The sequence below is a fragment of the Podarcis bocagei genome (assembly GCF_964188305.1).
Source record: "Podarcis bocagei genome assembly, chromosome: 6".
NCBI classification, from domain to species: Eukaryota; Metazoa; Chordata; class Lepidosauria; order Squamata; family Lacertidae; genus Podarcis; species Podarcis bocagei.
Window position 1 is genome coordinate 8,913,268 of NC_138130.1, and position 19,408 is coordinate 8,932,675.

At 41.2% G+C, this 19,408-nt stretch overlaps 1 protein-coding gene across 9 annotated transcripts in view; it reads right to left on the minus strand.

Moving 5' to 3' along the window:
* Nucleotides 1-19,408, minus strand: part of DACH1 (dachshund family transcription factor 1) — a 341,051-nt gene that overhangs the window by 197,061 nt on the left and 124,582 nt on the right. The window lies entirely within an intron of this gene.

The window sequence follows — 19,408 nt, forward strand, 5'->3', positions numbered from 1 at the left end:
TAAAGTTCTGCATGCAGCCTTCAGCATGAAAATTATGCACTAACTTGTAATAATTATTACAGTCAGCCTGCTATTGATTTATGAGACTTTTAAAAACCAAATATGTGTAGTACTTGTAATGAATGATATTTTAAGGTTCTTCAGGAAATTAAAAGGCAATGGCTGCCTAAGGAAATGTTCTGCTTGTTTGATTTAATACTACAGTTAGCTGGGAGGTGGAATGAAAGAGTGATTCAGACCTATAGCACATTTTTCGATGATATGTTTTATTACTTCGCACTACTACCCTGATATCTAGATGATAAATGACAATACATATCTAATATGTGAAAAGGTCTTGCAATTTCTTTATTTTTTGTCACGTAAAAGATAAGTCAAGTTATCATTTAACCCTTATTCTATTTAAAAGCAAAAAAATCTTGCTTTAAATAAGGCACATTATTCAGAAAAGGCTTTGAATTGTTTGTAAGGCATCCTTGAAAAATTGCAGTCCTGGCACCTTATATCTGTTCTGTGTGAATACATAGACGGGATTGTACACATTCCCTAACTCTGAAAGCTTTTAGTTTTTTATTTGCTAGAATACGGTAATAAATACACAGCTCCCACTATTTGGGAACCCCATTCAGAAGAAATGTTCACCACAGAAAAACAAAGGTGAGGTCACTTTCTGCTGACTGTACAATAGACCCTTCACACAATAATACCAGCTTGGAACTGCCAATCTCATGGAAACCTTAAAGCAAGCAGCTATGTGAGAGGCTCCTCCCTGAAGACGACCACGCTAAACTGTGGACAATCCACAAGGAAGGACTAGGGGTGTTCCCTATGCCACAGGCAGAACGAGCAGCCTGCTCCTGTCATTGAACGGGATTTCACACAGTTAACAGGCAACAAGGAGAAACATCAAAAGTGGATGTGAAAACCATACTTGAGCGTTAAAGTACAACGGGTCTGTATGTATAGCAGGGTTGTTCTTTCTACGTGAATTTACGGAGCAGTATTCCCAAGTATGATCAAAAGCTACCTTCTGAGGCACTTTTGAAGAGTAGGGTAGTATGGTCAGTTGTTTGAGCAAGTCGGGAGAAGGGTTTTAATGGGGGTTCTTCAGATTAAAGTCCCTGTTATGGGACAAGGAAATTTTATGTGCAAGATGCTTTTTTGCTGCCTACAAGCTCTTTTGATAAAAAGGGGAATCCCAACAGTTAAACAACAACAGCTGCTGTTATATAAAAAAAATTCCATTCAACTCAAAATTCTGCTGTTTAATTTATTTATTTAAATTATTGATTTTTAAAATGTTACATTACGAATTAAACTTATTTTTATTATACCGTACATTTATCTTACATCACTTCAGTATTTATTATTTATTATTTATTCTACAGTTGAATTTACTTTAATATTGCCAGAGTTTTCAACTGCACACCATTTTTTTCATTATACCGTACTCAACAAAAAAATTCCACTGCTCCTTAAATACCTGTTCTGGTTTTCTTATTCTACTTGTTACACCCGCTAACTCTGCATATTCTAACATCTTAAGTTGCCAATCCTCCTTGCTAGGGACCTCTACACTTTCCATTTTTGGGCCAGCAAGATCTGAGCCACTGTTGTTGCATATATTTTCTGACTCCTAGGAATCTCTGTCTGGGTAATTCCTAACAAAAATGCCTCTGGTTGTTGGGTTTTTGTTTTGTTTTGTTTTTTGGAAATGTTGTTTTAAACACTTTTTTCATCTCATTATATATCATTTCCCAATATTCTTTTACAATTTTGCATGCCCACCGCACATGAAAAAATGTTCCTTCTACTTCTTTACATTTCCAACACAAATCCGATTCCGCATTATACATTTGAGCCAATCTACTCGGAGCTGAATACCATCTATGGATCATTTTCATAAAGCTCCACTGTTAAATTTAATATGACACCCTACACCTTACGTTTCTAGGCCTTGTTTTTGCAAAGAAAAATTACACACACACCCCACAGGTAATAGTGGTTTGTTAAATCTGCTCCAAATATCAATTATGTTTATATGATGGGCATCATTTTCACTGTGGCACTTTTCTTCATGGAAGAAGTAAAGGTTAGAGTGCTGGACTTGGATGTGGGAAGCTAAATTTCAAATCCCCATTCAGCTATTCGGTGTTACCACCTCACAGGTAAGATAGAAATAACCTCACATCCTCCATCCAGTAATTCTGGCAGAGTAAGAATGTGATAAATAAATACATACCATGCAGGCGCACATAAACACATACAGGACACACTAAATTCTAATTTGTTGACTGTGGATGAAATATTACCTCATCCATCTAGTTCTACTTCTTACGAGACTTTTTTTAGGGTTGACTTCAAAGCAGCAAATAATTAGAATGTGCACACTGCAGAGTATTCCAAAAGATGATAATACCAGAAACGTCTTATTTATGTCCATTTCTAGATGTAAGACATATGTAACACAATGCCTGCCTTCACTGTGAGCGTTAGATCATCTTTGTGTTTTCAGAAACCCACTTTTAAAAAAACTACAATCCATCCCTAATAAACGAATAACGATCAAAGTACAGGGCATTTCCTTGGAGTTTAATGACTCAAGACCTTGGGCCATTAACCTTAACTGGTCATTAATTCCCAAGTTAATGACCTGAATTGAGGTCATTATTAATATAAAGCCACAAGATTTTTGTTTGGTTGGACGTGGGGTGATGGGTTCTTCTCTCACAAACACAAAAACCACCCTTATTTTCTAAACTTTCTGGGGCAGGGAGCGCATGAGAATTGAATTGTTTTTTGCTGTACTTCAAGCACTGTGCTAAATATACTCACTGTTCTTGGGCATGTTCTGTTATCACCACACTGAAAATAAATGTACAGGGTTGGATCCGCATACACAATGCACTTTCTTATCCAAGAACAGCTCCTTTGCATCCTGCTTTAGAGCATTCCATGAGCAAAACTAAATTATATATGACTGATAAAAATCAATCACACAACAAGCTATTATAAATCAGGTAAGTTCCCACTCCAGGCTATGATTAGCATGGCTGAAACTCCAGGAAAAGCAGCCAGGTTACAACTTGGCACCCAAAAACCCCACTTTTAAGGGGTTCCACAACCAGGACACTACAGGGCTAAAGATCCTCTCCTGCATCCTCATCTAACATAAAGCTCTCAGAGGGGTCCCCTCAAAACCAGATCTTAACTCTTGGGCAGGACAATATGGTAAGAAGAATGCTCCCTCAAATATCTTGGCCCTATGCTGTTTCCTCTTTGCAAGTCATTACCAAGAGTCTGAAATCAGACAAAAAACATATTGGCAGCCAGTCCAGTTCCTCTAGGACCGGTATTAAATGGTTCCTATTAGATGTATTATTTATATGCCTTGCATTCTGCACTAGTTGCAAATAATAATAATAATAATAATAATAATAATAATAATAATAATTTATTATTTATACCCCGCCCATCTGGCTGGGTTTCCCCAGACACTCTGGGCAGCTTTCAACAGAATATTAAAATACAATAATTCATCAAATATTAAAAGCTTCCCTAAACAGGGCTGCCTTCAGATGTCTTCTAAAAGTCAGATACTTGTTTATTTCCTTGACATCTAATGGGAGGGCATTCCACAGGGCGGGCGCCACTACTGCGAGGGCCCTCTGCCTGGTTCCCTGTAGTCTCACTTCTCGCAGTGAGGGAACTGCAAGAAGGCCCTCGGAGCTGGACCTCAGGCTGAACGATGGGGGTGTACTGGGCCGAGGCCATTTAGGTCTTTAAAGGTCAGCACCAACACTTTGAACTGTGCCTGGAAACGTACTGGGAGCCAATGTAGGTCTTTTAGGGCCAGTGTTATGTTCTGTGCCTTCTTCAAGGGCAGCCCCACACAGAGTGCCCTGAGGTAATCCAAGCATGAAATACTGTGGCCAAGCTTTCCTTATCCAAGAACAATCATAGCTTAGGAGCGAAAAAGAACTTCAAAATCAACAGGAGCCGTTGATTGGCCTCCAGTAAGAAAGATAGATCTAGAGTACTCCCAGACAACTCATTGAGAGGAAATGCAACACTGTCTATGGTAGAGTGCCTATCAAATTTCCAGAGAGTGGAATCATCAAGACTCCTGTTGGGAATATGTCTGCTGGCTTTTATCCAGCCCATTACATCAGTCCAGCACCTGCACAACCTCACCTGAAATACATAACAAAGACAAATAGAGCTGAGTGTCATCAATGTACTGAAAGCACTCAATTTCAAAACCCATGATGTTCTAACCCAATGTTCTAATCCAGTATCGGAGACAAGATGGAACGCTTCAAACTTTACCGAACAATAATTATGGTGCAGAGCAGAAGTATTCCAAAACTATATTCTGCAACTCGCCTTGCGGGTATGAGAAAAACTACCACAACCTTGCACCCAACTCTCATCTTGCAGAGGTTGCCCAGTAAGATACATCAAAAGCTACTGAGAAACCCAGAAAAACTAACACGGTCCTATTGTCCCTATCTGTCTACTGGAACAGTTCTGCCTTCAGGGCAACCAAGACTGTTTGGGTCCAAACTCCTGAGCTGAATGTACACTGGAATGAGTTTACATAATGCATTTCCTCCAAGAACATTGGAAGATGACTGGCCACCACACTTTACACAGGAAGGAGATATTAGTGACTGGATGGTAGTTCTCATACATTACCAAGTCCAGGGACATCCTCTTCAGGAAGGACCACACTACTACCTCTCTCAGAGCAGCAGGCATCATCCCCTGGACCCACCCAAAAAAAAAAAAAAACCACACACACACACACTCCATCTCTCTCTCTCTCTCTCTCTCTCTCTCTCTCTCTACACACACACACACACACACACACACACACACACACATATATATATATATATATATATGTAATTTGTAATTGTAATTTGGCCACTTTGTAATTTGGCCACACGGGAAGGAAAAACTAGATAGCTTCCTCACACATCTCAACAGCCTACACCCCAAAATACAATTCACTATGGAAATAGAAGCCAACAACCAACTTCCCTTCCTTGACGTCCTAATCTACAAAAAACCTGATGGCTCCCTAGGACACACTATCTACCGGAAAAAAACACACACCAACCGCTACTTACATGCACAATCACACCACCACCCTGCACAAATAAACTCCGTAGCCAAGACTCTCATCTCCAGAACCAAACGCCTGGCTGACAAGGACCACTTGACAACTGAGTTACAGAATCTCTCAAATGTGTTAATCGCCAACGGATACCAACAAAACAGGGTTACGAAGCTAATCCAAAAAGAAACACCCCCCAAAAACCAAGACACAGAAGAAAACAATGGCATGGCCCTCCTTCCTTATATCAAGGGCACTACAGATAAAATTAGCAAAATCCTCCATAAACACAATATCAAAACAGCCTTTTGCACCAACCAAAAAATAGCCAATATCCTCAGAAACCCAAAAGATAAAATCCAGTTAGAAAACCAAGGGGTCTATGAAATACCCTGCAAAGTCTGCCCAGCCACGTACATTGGACAAACAAACAGACGAATAAATGCACGTATCGCAGAACACAAGAATGCCGTCAAAAAAGAAGAAAAAACTTCCTCTCTTTACCAACACATGAAAGAAACAGGACACGAAATTAATTTTGCAGATTCCAAATTGCTCTTTAACATGGAACATCACCACAAGAGAATAATCATGGAAGCCATCGAGATAGAGAAACACCCTCACAACATGAACAAGCGTGACGACACGTCCCGCCTGCCAGACATCTGGAAATTAGCCCTCCCCACAAAAACCGACACCAGAACCAGAGACACACAGAACGCCATCTCCAATCAACCACACCAGACCCAAACCCAGACCCTCTCCACAGATAAAGTACAGACACCATCCAGTAGCCAAACCATAGTGGCACCTCCGGATGCTGCACCCCCCTGCAATCCCTACACAGATCTGGCTGGCACAGGGCACAAAACCACAGCTCGCCCCTATACACGAAGCCAAGCCAGAGCACAACTAAGTGCAGTACAGCCATCTTCTCAGAAAAACTTTTCACAAGCTCAAGAGGTCAAGACACGAAAGCTTTAGCAACTAATCCACACCTAATGACCCTCCTAAGTGGTACTCAGAATATCACTCAAGAAATCACTCAAGATATCCCTCAAGTAATTAAGGAACAAAAGAAGAAAAGGCACACTAACCTGGGAACTCCCTCTCTGCCCAGAACGTTGGAGGCTATACACCACACCCCCTCAACAGTATTTATAGGAACTCAAACACTGAGATCCTGCTCTGTTCTAGTAACAAGAAGCCGAAAGCACCAGCCTGAAGATGACGAGTGAGACCTCGTCGAAACGTCGCCTAGACACCCCAACTCTTACACGGGAAGACACCCGAAGACACCAAAACCTGCATATATATATATATATATATATATATATATATATATATATATATATATATATATATATATATATAATGGCCCAGAAAGATGAATTTAACTTGACACACAAGATATTACCATCTGTGGAACTTTTCAAAATATATAGGAATCATTGAAACACCCACACTTCAACAAAGTAGTAATAATAACAACAATTGATGGCATTTTGCATAAGCTATCTAGTCAGAGAGAATAAATATATTATATTCCCTAATATCCTCACAGTTGTTAATATATGCTATGTCCTCATGTATTTCAAATTTACTGTAAGGTCTGGGGTTGGTTGGCTAGTTATTTGTTCCTGGAAGAAGAAACACTGTGCACCCAACAGTTTTCGCAAGTCACTACTAAGATAACCAGTTATTTATGTCAACAGAGGCACAAATACCATATTTTTAGATAACACAGTTCACAAGCAGGACACTCTTCTTCTTCTTTTAAAAAGAAATGTTTCATGTATATGACCTTCACATTTTTTCCCATATTACATCATTAAACAAAAGCAGTTGCTGTTCAGTGACCTGGCTTGTATTTGACTTTCTGCTGACAACATTGGCAAAAAAAAAAAAACCCAAAGCTTGTGGGGCGGGTTTCCCTGATCTTCCCCCATTAACTGGGAAAATTGGGCTGGAGGTTTGACCTGTTTTACTTATATTAGCAACATGAAAAACACTTTATTTCATGAAGATCTACAACCATCACATACATGTGTGTATGTTCAGAACGTATTCAATGTGTAGGGATATTTAAAGTATGGGATGGACTGGGACACACAGACCTAGGGTGGGTCACTGTTCTCTTGCTCCTTGTCCCAGCAGAACTTGTTAGTCGCGAGTGGACTTAACTGTCAGGGGTCCCTTTACCTTTACCTTTTTTACCATAGATTTGTAGTTCCTAATAAAGAGGTCACATTTTTAAAAATAATGCTTTGATTTTAAGAGATTAATTGTGCCTTCAGTAAACACAATATTTTCCAAACATAAAATCTCGATTTATGTGGTTCCTATGAAAGTTTTTTTTTACTGACCTAGTAATAGTTTAAATACTAACAGTTTAGTAGATCAAATTAAATGAATATAAACATTTTGCTTAATGACATCAGCAGTCAACACAGAACATCTGTGTTTTACTTTAACAGTGATCAGAGAATATTCTTTTGTTTACACTAAAGATAATCAGAAGGTTTATATTTCTGTGTTCAATGGGGGTGGGGGTGGAATAAAAGATCAGATTACCTCCAAAGTCCAAAAAAGCAATATGTTTCAAATGCAGAAATTTTGTTTTGTTTTGTTTTGTAACCATGGCTAAACAATAGAAATGAACTTTCCCTGAACTTTTCTCCTTTAATGGCCTGGGTCCATGCTGACCCTCCATTGCAAGCTGGAACTTGATACTATCAACCCCACTGCTGCTGCTAAAGTAATCAGATTCAACAGAATTATACACACCCCATTGTAATACTAATTTCAGGATCTCATAAAACCTGCGCAAAGGAAAGCTTTTCTAGCTATTTACCCTCTATTGTTCAAAAACAGCATGAATACACCCCAACGCTATGTGGCTGTACTAATATGTTTTAGTAATTATAACACGGTTAACAATATATAACCGGAGACAAGATTTCCTCCCCACCCACACAAACCAAAATGGCTATTGGATGAATGGTTTCAGCAAGACCAGGATCACACGAGCTTGCGTGTGAATAAGGCATGTAATTAAATTATCAAGTCTTCCTTCTGAACTCTTGAAAGAGCCAGGTATAGTAATTTTACCCCCTACATTAATCTTAATATACAGGAGTGGCTTCTCCTTTCAGAAAGTCCGTAGTGCACTGAAATGGCCAAAAAAATTAATATGTTTTTAAAAAACGATTCCTTCTTAGCTCTCCACCTTAAGATAGGGATTGAGATTTAAAACTCTGAAGCTCTGGCAGTGATGCACAAACTGGGCTCACTTCCTGCCTGCCCCTACAGATGAGACTTGTGCTTTGCCATATGGAGAGAGATTGGCTCCTGGACAATACAGGTATGCAGCTGGCAGCTGATATGTTAAATGCCCCATTCCTTCCATTGCAATGCTTCCTACCTCTTCAGCTGGAAGCAAGGAGCCAGAACAGAGGCAGAGTCAATACAAGACTGGGCTTCATGGGAGACTGGAGACAGGGACAGTCCGGGTTGCTTCATTTACACGAGTGAGAAAAGTAATTAATGGAGTTCTGATTTGTTTTTAAGAACAACGAAAAAATATCAAACTTGTTTCACAATATTTTAAGAAATTGCCAGTGTAGGTGTTTTTATATCACACTTAAGAAACTTAAAAGTGTAACACCAAACTTAAATGCTAGAAGCATGTAGTTAAAAAATAATCCACAGGATGTTCACTTTAGATATGAAAACACTATACCCAACTTTAGTTGCATGCAGCCATGAGTGCACTATCTGGGGGTGTACATCAAATGATTTTTATTTTATTTTATTTATATTCTGCCCTTCCTCCCAAACTAACCCAGGGTGGTGAACAACAAGTAAAAACTTCTTTAAAACATCTTAGAAACAATGCCAATTCAGATGCACAGGGGGAAAGAGCTCAACAAGGCTTGTTCAAAGAAAAAGGTCTTTAGCAGGTGGTGAGAAGGCAACAGGGAAAGGATGCCTCCAGTCATATCCAGAAAGCCAGGATTAGCATTGCAATGTTAATAAGTGATCCACTTTCAGATCCACATCTAAGTCTTCTAAATAAAAGGTCCATCCTTTTTCCGGAGCTGATGTTTGAGCCCATGATTTCCTTCCTGTTTAGTCCTTGTACACATGCAGGGGAAGATGTCTTTTGCCTCAGTGGATGAAAATTTACATTCAATTATATTAGCATTTGCCATTTATTTATTCTTTTGCCAATTTATCCAGTTGGGAGCTCTTCAGTCCACTTGGATATTTAGACTTCCTGAAACATGGGTGTGTCATGTACCAACTTGGCTGGCTTGGTGCCAAGCCAAAATTCTATGTAATTTATAAATATGTTTATAAACATCTTTCTCAAAACTGGTCCATGGGGTGGTCTCATCTCCTTCCTTTGCCCTCTGTTCCATTCACAATTACAGTGGACCCTCGGGTAACATAACTTTCAGGTTGCGAACTCGGCAACCCTGGAAGTGGGTTTGCTGCTCACGCATGCGCAGAAGCAGCCCTCCAATTATAGAATTTTCGGGATACAGCAGGGGCTCCGGAACGGATCACGTTCGTAACTGGAGGTACCACTGTACATTTGCACAATGCCGCCAAGGAAGAAAGGAAGGAAGGAAAGTTCACTTCAAAATCAAGTCACTCATTGAGAATAGTCAGTAGTAAGAGTAGTAAGCTGCCCTTTGTGACCTTCCTCAGTCAGTTCTTATCATATAGATACAGTGATAAAGTAGCATCGGTAGTGCAGTGATAGGTTGTTTCAACCAACCTATTTTGCCTCTTCTGGGTAAATATGCAGATTGGAATAAAACTACCATTCAGATTTTGCACTTCTCTGAATATTGCTGAACAGTTCTTAACTCAAAAAATATGCCCAAATGCCTTTAGAAATGTGTGCATGTGTACATTTATAAATGTGTACTGTGATTTTTTTTAAAAAAAAGTAATTCACAGGTCAACCCACATGGAATGGACTTATCGATACACGTGAAACTGACATGAATCAGAAACAGATTGGTCCACCTTCCCTAGTATGTGGTTGAATTCAACTCCCACTTTGCCAGGCAGCAGAGCGTGGTGGGGTGGGGAATGCTATAAGGACAATAAGGAAGAGATGCTTGCTGCTGTTCCTTCCCAAAGAGCCAGATTACATGTTTAACATGAACAGCTGCCCCTGAGTTGTGTACTGTTTGCATTCAAAAGGTAGTAGTAACTCTCAGGATGTTCCATCATCTCATGGGAAACGTGCATCCTATTAAATGTATGGGAAATGTTGGAAGCAGATTTGCGCTAATGGGTCCATGCAAAAAAGTCTACTGAATTCTTTCAGCAAGATCCATTTGATGCCTTATTATCGCTTGATCACTAAGGAGAAAGGCAGTACATTACCAGCCAAATACAAGAGGGTTCAGCTATTAGGAGCCTGGGAAGATTGGATTCATAACTGTGCAAACCAGTGAGAAATCTGGTTTTTGGGGGGCTGGCCCTGAACAGGTCCAAGTCCAGAAAACTGTCCCAAGCTGGTGCAACCCACAAATTGAAACAATGGGTAAATATGGGGTAAAATAAACTCTCTCAGTTCTAGTTCTTGGGTCACCTCTAGAAATTCAGCCCAGCTCTAGGTGGCAGTAGCTAAAAGAAAGAAATAAACATGAAAAGTCATCTACTCTAAGTAAATATTTAAAGAATCGGCTGCTATTTAGACAAAAAGGAAGGAAATAGTTCTGGAATCAGTAAGCTGATTCTGAACAATTTCACTATTGTTGTCTCTTGTTTGGAGTGGAATATTAACCAATTAATATACTTTTCTGTGCCACTAAGCTGTTTTTACTTGTGAGTGCTGAGATGTATCTTACTTTGCAGTTAAAACGGAAATTGCAGCTCATCTAAAAGGCACTTAAATGAACCACAATATGAAGCACCTCATTATGTTTCTGGGTAACCACCAATTCCTCAGCCCCAAAGACAAAATAAAAAAAAACTCCCTCCACCTTCATTACTAAATATTCTTCCACTTAAAAAGAGAATTATTGGAGAAAAATTCGGACATTGCTGCAGATGTGGGGACACCTCGGGCATTTAACTTCAAGGCAGAACCCCAACTTCTTGGTTTGAATGTTACCTCAGAATCATAGGCGCCGACTCCATGGGGCCTGAGGGGGCCCAAGCCCCCTCAAAAATTCATTTTGGGGGGCTCCGCCCCCCAATAATCTCGGGCGCCCCTCCAGCAGAGCGCCACCGCCGCCTCTCCCCCAGCCCAAAATGCACAGGGTCGGGCTGCATGCCTCCTGCCCTCCCTCCCGAGCAAAAGCTCCACCCAATTTCCTTCGGAGCTGATTAATAAGCGCAGCACGCTCTCCCCTATTCGCTCACGAGGAGGCGGCGCCACTTTGTCTGCATATTCATGAGCTTATTTATTATTCATGAGCTTTCGCGGGCTCCCCCAATATTTTTTATAAGTCGGCGCCTCTGCTCAGAATCGCAAAACATGGAAGTGCTTCCTCCCTCCACCTTGGCTGAGGTAATGGTTGATCTGGATAAAGCAAAAACTATTAAGGAGAGGAGAAGAATATCTTTCTAGTCTCCAATAGGCAGACAAAGATACATAGAATTAACTTCCAATGTTACAATCAACCTTAGGACAACAGGTCTGTACCCACACAAATTTTTTCACCTTTAAACATTATGAAATATACTGGCTTTTGCTACGCTGCCAACCAAATATGAAATAAAATGTTTTACACTTCTAGTTTCAAGTGACTTTGACCATTTATCCAAGTTAACATTCTGTTTATTTATTTCAACAATCCAAACACGGACAATTACTAATGGTTTGCCAAGACATCTGTTTACTTCCTAAGAATTAAAAGTTCTAAAACTGCATTCCACAATGAGTATTTACATCTTAAGAGAGAGAAAAATGAAATATATTCCAGAGCTTTGTTGCAGAAATAGACATCTTAATTGAAATAACAAAACCACAGTATAAAACCAAAGGCACCTTTGAACTACTGTTTATTCAGAAAAAAAGGTCTATGCTAAGATTTTAATGGCAAAGAACTGCACTTTGAAAAACGAGAGAGAAATTAATTAAAACCCAGTGCTAATCCCATTGCAGATATTTTTAGTTTTAGAAAGATATTTCTGGATGCTGTAAAATAACCTAAAATATTAAGTTGTCATTGCCCTTTTAAATCCTTTCAACTTGAATTCCCTAATTGTTCCCTCACTTTATCTCACTGTACCAGTAAGTAAATAAATTAACAAAATAGCTTTTATCGCACAGAATAACCTTTTAACTGAAGGATTATCTCTGGTTTATTTTTCATTTCTTGCACTGCAGATAGCAGTTCATGCCTCATTGATTAGTTTGCTGAGGTGGTGACCAGAAAAGAAAACAAGGTCTCTTAGATATTGCTAGGACCTGTAAATATTTTTGTAAAAATGCTCTATAGCTAATATAATATAATAAGGATTAGGCTGGAACTTTGGCCCAGTTCACCTTACTATCCTCTTAAGGTGATCAACCAGCGATCCTAATTACTGACCCGATCACTACAATTAATCATATTCAACAGAGAGAGCCTTAGATGATGTTTAATTTTTAAAAAAACTTTCGTTTATCTTTCTTTCTTCCCACTTTAGCTAAATTATCACTAGTTAGTATACAGCAAACAACCTACAAAAAAGTAAAATAACATACTAATATCTGTATAACAAGATGGCTGGTTTTCTAATTCAGTAAATTGGATTCTCTTTTGCATCTTTGCTACCAAAATGCCTTTTCTCAATTTTTTAGTTTCATCATGTGAAACAGATTTTCCTACCACTAAGTTTGTTTGTGTACATGCACAAGCAGATTAGATATCCCTGTATGCTGCAAGTTCCCAATAAGGTACCCAAATAACAGTTTTGAATTGTTTTGAAATAGTCTAGTATTGTTTTAATGTCCTATTTAAAAATGTTTCCAGCAGTTGCCTTACCTGAGAGTAAGTAACACTGAACACAGTGTTGCTTACATCTGAGAAGACATGTATAGGATTATACATTAAGATGAATTCGTGGGGGAAGGCATGCTTCCAGTTAATTCCTTATTTTTGAAATGATATAAACAAGGGCTATGAAGAAGCTTGGGTAGCTACTGCTCAAAAATTATGCTGTAATAGAAGACAAACATTCATGGGGGGAAAAACTGCTTTATATATAAATGATGAATGCTATGTTGAAATGCCTCCGGTGTAATATTTTTTAAAAATCTATGTTTTAAAGAAGAAGAAACAGGGGGATTTGGAAGAGAAACACTCAGACCAAAACCCACTACATAATCCCTCACCTTCCTTGATGCAACAGACAAACCTGGTTTTCCATAAAAAATATTCCTGCTGTGAGAAACATTTTTAGTTGGTTGCGGATGAACACCATTCATTGCAACATTCCTTTTAAGAAATAATCATTTTGCATACCAAAGGGCACAACTCTGCTAAATTTTATATTTTGCCAACTGGATGGTGTCTGCAGCTTAGCGAAACGTGAGCCCCTGTTCCTGCTAAATTGTCCTTGATATAAAGATTATGCTCTGTTAACAGTGCATTATACAAATGCCTACATTCACTCATCTTTTAGTATCCACTTAAAAGATCAAGATCAACATAAAGGCAATAAAATGATACATAATAGCAGACACTTATGTTCTCTGTACTTTACTTATCAGTTTTAACTAAGATGACTTTATCAAAAGGTTCATTTTCATAGTGAGTTTATATCAATCAGCTATCCTTTACACCTGTCAGAACGTTACTATTATTCCCAGATAAATGTGACTTATCATATAGTGGTGCGAGATAATGAAAAACTCTTATGAAAACTATTTTTTATTACTATTCCACAGCTGTTTCCTGCTATAAATGCCCTACATTGTAACAAACACCGCTAATGATATGTAACAAGGGATGGAGGGGAAGAAACCTGGGGGGGAAAGGCGATGAGCTGGAGCAAGAAGAGCAGACCAAGAACCCCAGTTGCAAACATCACACCGTCTCTGGGCTTTTAGGCCACGGGAAATGGTTACGAAGGATCTGTTTCTAAAACATTTCCATGCTAAAATAAAATGTATGAAAGGGAAGTTCTAATCATTTCCTTCATCAGCTGACTGGGCAGCTCAGTCGGTTAGTGTGTGGTGCTGATAAAGCCAAAGTTGCAGGTTCGATCCCCATATTATATACGTATATTCTCGCATTGCAGGGGATTGGACTAGATGATCCTCAGAGTCCCTTCCAAGTACAGTGGTACCTCGGGTTACATACACTTCAGGTTACAGACTCCGCTAACCCAGAAATAGTACCTCGGGTTAAGAACTTTGCATCAGGATGAGAACAGAAATTGTGCTCCGGCGCCGCAGCAGCAGCAGGAAGCCCTATTAGCTAAAGTGGTACCTCACATTAAGAACAGTTTCAGGTTAAGAACGGACCTCCGGAACGAATTAAGTACTTAACCCGAGGTACCACTGTATGATTCTATGAAGGAGCTGGGAATTGGCTGGGGAAATACAGCAGTCTGAGCCCCTTTGCTGCCACCTCCTCTCTCGCTGCTTCCTTCTTCATGGCAATCCCTTGTCTCTCTTCCCCCACTGCTCCCTTCTTGCTACTGGGGAAACGGCAGCACAAGTTTTCGATGCCTTGCTCTAAGAAATGGGTCCTTCTGCTGCAACCACTTTGTCAACAGAGGGGGGAAAGAAGCAGTGGGAGGGAGGGAAGGAAGAGCAGCAACAGAGCCAGAGGCATAGCAAGGTCAGGTGGTACCCAGTGCAGCATTTTTTTTATCACCCCCCCCCCAATTGACATTATTAAAAGAAGGAAAAATAAGATACTTAGAGTTGCAAGTGTTATTTTCTGGTTTATTTACTTAACACTGTGAGCAGAAGCACTTTAAAAAAATCCCTCCTAACTTTGTTCTCCCAGCCCACCTCTCCTCCTGGGCGTTCCAGGGTTTGGGTCCCAAGTTGGGGGAGCTTTTGCTTCTCTCCTTCCCTCCCCCCTCCGATTGTTTGCTCGCCTGCCTCCTTCGTGTCCTCTCCCTGCCTGACCGCCTCCTCCAACAGCCTGGGAGCAACACAGCTCCCCCACTTCCCCTGACGGCTCAGGTAGGCTTGGGAGTTGCAGCGGGCAGCACACCGAATGTCACCCCCTCAGCGATGACACCAGGAGCAGCCTGCCCCCACCTTCCTATGCCTCTGAATAGAGCTATGATGGAAATAGAGAGCCTTGCAGGATATGAAGGGAATGCACAAGCCAACCTGAAGCCCAAGTCACATGGGTCAACACAGCTAATGACACACATTTGAGTACATCTCTCTTATTCTAACCTCTGCTCAATACAGTGGTACCTCGGGTTACATACGCTTCAGGTTACACACTCCGCTAACCCAGAAATAGTGCTTCAGGTTAAAAACTTTGCTTCAGGATGAGAACAGAAATCGTGCTCCGGCGGTGCAGCGGCAGCAGGAGGCCCCATTAGCTAAAGTGGTGATAGATAGATAGATAATATTTATTGCGGCCATAGGCCCATACAGGTAAAAACAACACATAAGTGACAGCTTGTGCCGTGGGGGAAAAAAAACAGTCGCTAAAACACCACTATAACAATAAAATACTATAAGATGGAAAGGCATGCTACGCCTTAATTAGCTTGTAGCGCTCCTTGGCGTCGCTTTTGGGAGAGGACAGCGACCAGGAACCTAGCCACTTTCAGGGTCGTGTGGGAATCCTTATCCTGCAAGATTTGGGCAAGGTGGAATTTTGGTGGGGTACCCTCTAGTTTCTGTATGATTGATCCCAACAAATTTGCCCGTGGCACATTGAACAAGGGGCAAGTGAACATAATGTGCTGAAGTGACTCCGGCGTCACCTTATCACATTCGCACGTGGCGGGGTCTTGGCCCTTTGAGAATCTATGTCTCAGGACATTGGAGGGGAAAACGTTGAACCTCGCTTTGGTGAAGGCCAGTCTATGGGCAACAGTCGAAAGGGAGGAGAGGTATGATGGAACGCAATAAGTTAAAGTGATACCAATGTTCTGGGGCGAACAGACACCTCCCCCCAGCATATAATTTTGCTGTAAGTCGATGTCATCCAGTCTTTGACGGATCAGTCTTTGAGCAGTGATTTGGTCTAGTTTTAGGGAATCTGAGGGAGAGATTCCATAGCTCAGGAGTTTGGCATGAATTTTACTAGTCCAAAGGCTGGAGAATTCATCTCGCCATAAGCATTGGACAAGGTAATGGTTTGGTAATCTATGCCACAATGATAACCAGTAATTGAAGACTTGCTTCCACAGGCAAGTTTCTAAGGATGCGATCTTCAATTCTAGTCGCATGGCTGCGTTGCTTACGCACAGGGGGAGCATTAGGAGCCGACGAAGGAATTGGCTTTGCAGAGTCTCAAGGGGAGCAAGGTCTGTCATCACGGCCCAGAGCGGGGCAGCATAAGCAAGCACTGCAACCACTTTTGCCTTGAACACCTTTAGGGCCGAGGGAACATGCAGAGCTCCGTCCGAAAAGAAAAATCGGAGGAGCGCATATGACAGGGTTTTGGCCTTGTTAAGTAGGTGTTGAATTTGAGCTTTCCATCCCAAGTTGTATTGAAAAATAACTCCTAGATATTGAAATTTTAGGACTTGCTCTATTTTTGCTCCACCAAGCTTCCATTTGTATAATCTCCGGCTTCTGGAGAAAATCAGAATCTTGGACTTAGCATGGTTGATGGTTAATTGGTTGAGTTGGCAATACGTGGCAAAGATCTTCAGAGCTCTGGTTAGTCCAACACATGTATAAGATAGAATTACCGCGTCGTCCGCATATAAAAGGAGTGGGCAGCGGTAATCCGCTAGTCTAGGCGCGTGTGTACTTGGAGATGAGTTAACTAGGGGTGCTCGCATGTCGCTGATGAAAAGGTTGAATAGGCAGGGAGCCAATATACATCCTTGGCGCACTCCCTTGTTTATTGGTATCGAATTTGTGAGGTCGCCCGCAGGAGTAAGTCTCACTCTGGCAAGGGTACCTTCGTGGAGCTGGCTTATGAGCCATAAGAGTCTTCTATCAATGCCCTGTTTCGCAAGTTTCTCCCAAAGAATATTTCTAGGAACGCTGTCAAAGGCTGCCTTTAGATCTAAGAAGGCAGCACAGAGGTAGCCCCGGGGAGGGGAGGAGTACTTCCGTGCCAGATGATAAAGAATTATCGCATGATCTGTTGTAGAACATTTAGTTCTGAACCCTGCTTGTTCGTGGCCAATCTGGTTAGTCTCATCTACCCATCGCAATAATTTAGTCAGCAAAAAGCTGGCATAAATTTTCCCTATGATCGAAAGGAGGCTGATGTTATGGTAGTTTTCCGGCTCCGTTGGGGAACCTTTTTTATGAATTGGTACTATAATGGCCTCCTTCCATATTTTGGGGATGAGACCGGAAGCATTGATTGCATCGAAGGTTTTGGCCAAGATGCCAGCCCACCATTTTGGGTGTAGTTTGATGGCTTCAGCAGGGATCAGGTCGGGCCCAGGGGCTTTGCCCGGTTTCAGCTGAGCTATTAGCTTGGCTATTTCGTCAGGATCGGTGGGAGGCCAGATAGGTAGGTGGGTAAACAGATGCATCAGATGGTCGGAGGGAGCATCTGCCTGTGAGAAGCATTTCTTCAGGAACAATTCCCATGTCGGTGCAGAGATGACTGCCCTTGGGTATTTCCTCACCCTTCTGTTAATCAAAGACCAGAATTCCCTGGATCTGTGTGGTTTTGACGCAGTAATCAAAGCCTGCCAACGATTATGTTGCCACTCACGCTTGGCGGTTTTCTGCGTGCGTTTGTAGACTTGCTTGGCTTGGGCATAACTAGCTGGCAGAGTAGATGCATCGGAGATCTTATATACATTATATATAGCACGGAGGCGCTGTCTTGCTTGTTTGCACTGCGAATTATACCAGGGGGCACCGTAAGTATACTCGTTTCGATTTAAATTTTTGGGTGGCAACCTAAAGAAGGACGAAAGATCAGTCCGGCGTCTCCTTACAGTAGGTATTGTGAGGGTCGTTTAAGTGCCAAATTACATGTATAATTACTACATGCTGATTGCACCCATGACTCAACTAATGGTTGAAACCTTTCCTCCTATCGCTTATACTTATGATCTGTTTACCCTAATATACTGTAATGTAGTATAAACACTAATATAAGCCCTCAAACTTGGGCAAGCTCCAAAGTAACATTTTTTGAAAGGAATCGCAAACAGAGTAATGGATTTCTGCTTCCTCTGCGTGTGTTTTTAAAAATGTTACTCCAGAAGACATCCTTTGTGTGTTTATTCCTCTGCCTGTAGTTGACAGTCATAATTCAGTCGTGAAAACAGATCGGAACCCAGTTTGTAGCGGGTCTAGATAAGCTGTCTCTTCCAAGAATACCCAAAGTTGTTCCACAACCACCCTCTCCACCACCTTTGCCAAGAAAGGGTCTATAGTTCTTTCACCCCACTGGGTCTAGAATGGGCTTTTTGAGGAGTGGATTCACCACTTCCTCTTTAAAAACCGTGGTCACAATTGCGCCCACACAAGGATGTGCTGACCACGCCTTTCACCTATTCACGTCACCCCAGATAGCTTTAATAAGCCACAGTGGACAAGGATCTAATGAGCAGGGGGTCAGGTGCAACCCTGCAAGTATCCTGTCCAACTCCAAAGGCCGCATCACCTGGAAATGATGCCGTAACACCAGGCTCAATGTTTCATCGGACACAATCACAGTTTGTAAGTCACCGAAGAGCCGAGCAACTTTATCCCTTGGCTCCAACAGAAATACTCTGGCACATCTGTGCTATCCTGGGTCATCAGGAACCCAGGAGATCTTCAGCTGGTTCAAGCCTTGAAAAGTGGGGGAGGGCATAGCAGGGACGGGATCAGAAACAGATATTAGGCTGAAGCCTATGCCTACTCGGCTTGGTCACATGATCTGGCAACCCAGCTTACCTGGCAAAACAGGTGATGTGCCTCAAACACTATTTGAAAGGCTGGTTTTCCCTTTCCCTCTCCCCCTCCCTCTCTCTTTTACACACACACACACACACACACACACACACACTGCATTTTTGCTGCTCCTTCTTCCAATCTCATTTTTTTTCCTGTGGAGACATGATGCATTTGGGATTTCACAGAAGCTCAGCCAAAGAGCATTACTCTAATAATATGTTTGCAGATATTATTAAAGTGCATCATGTTTTACAATCTAATTA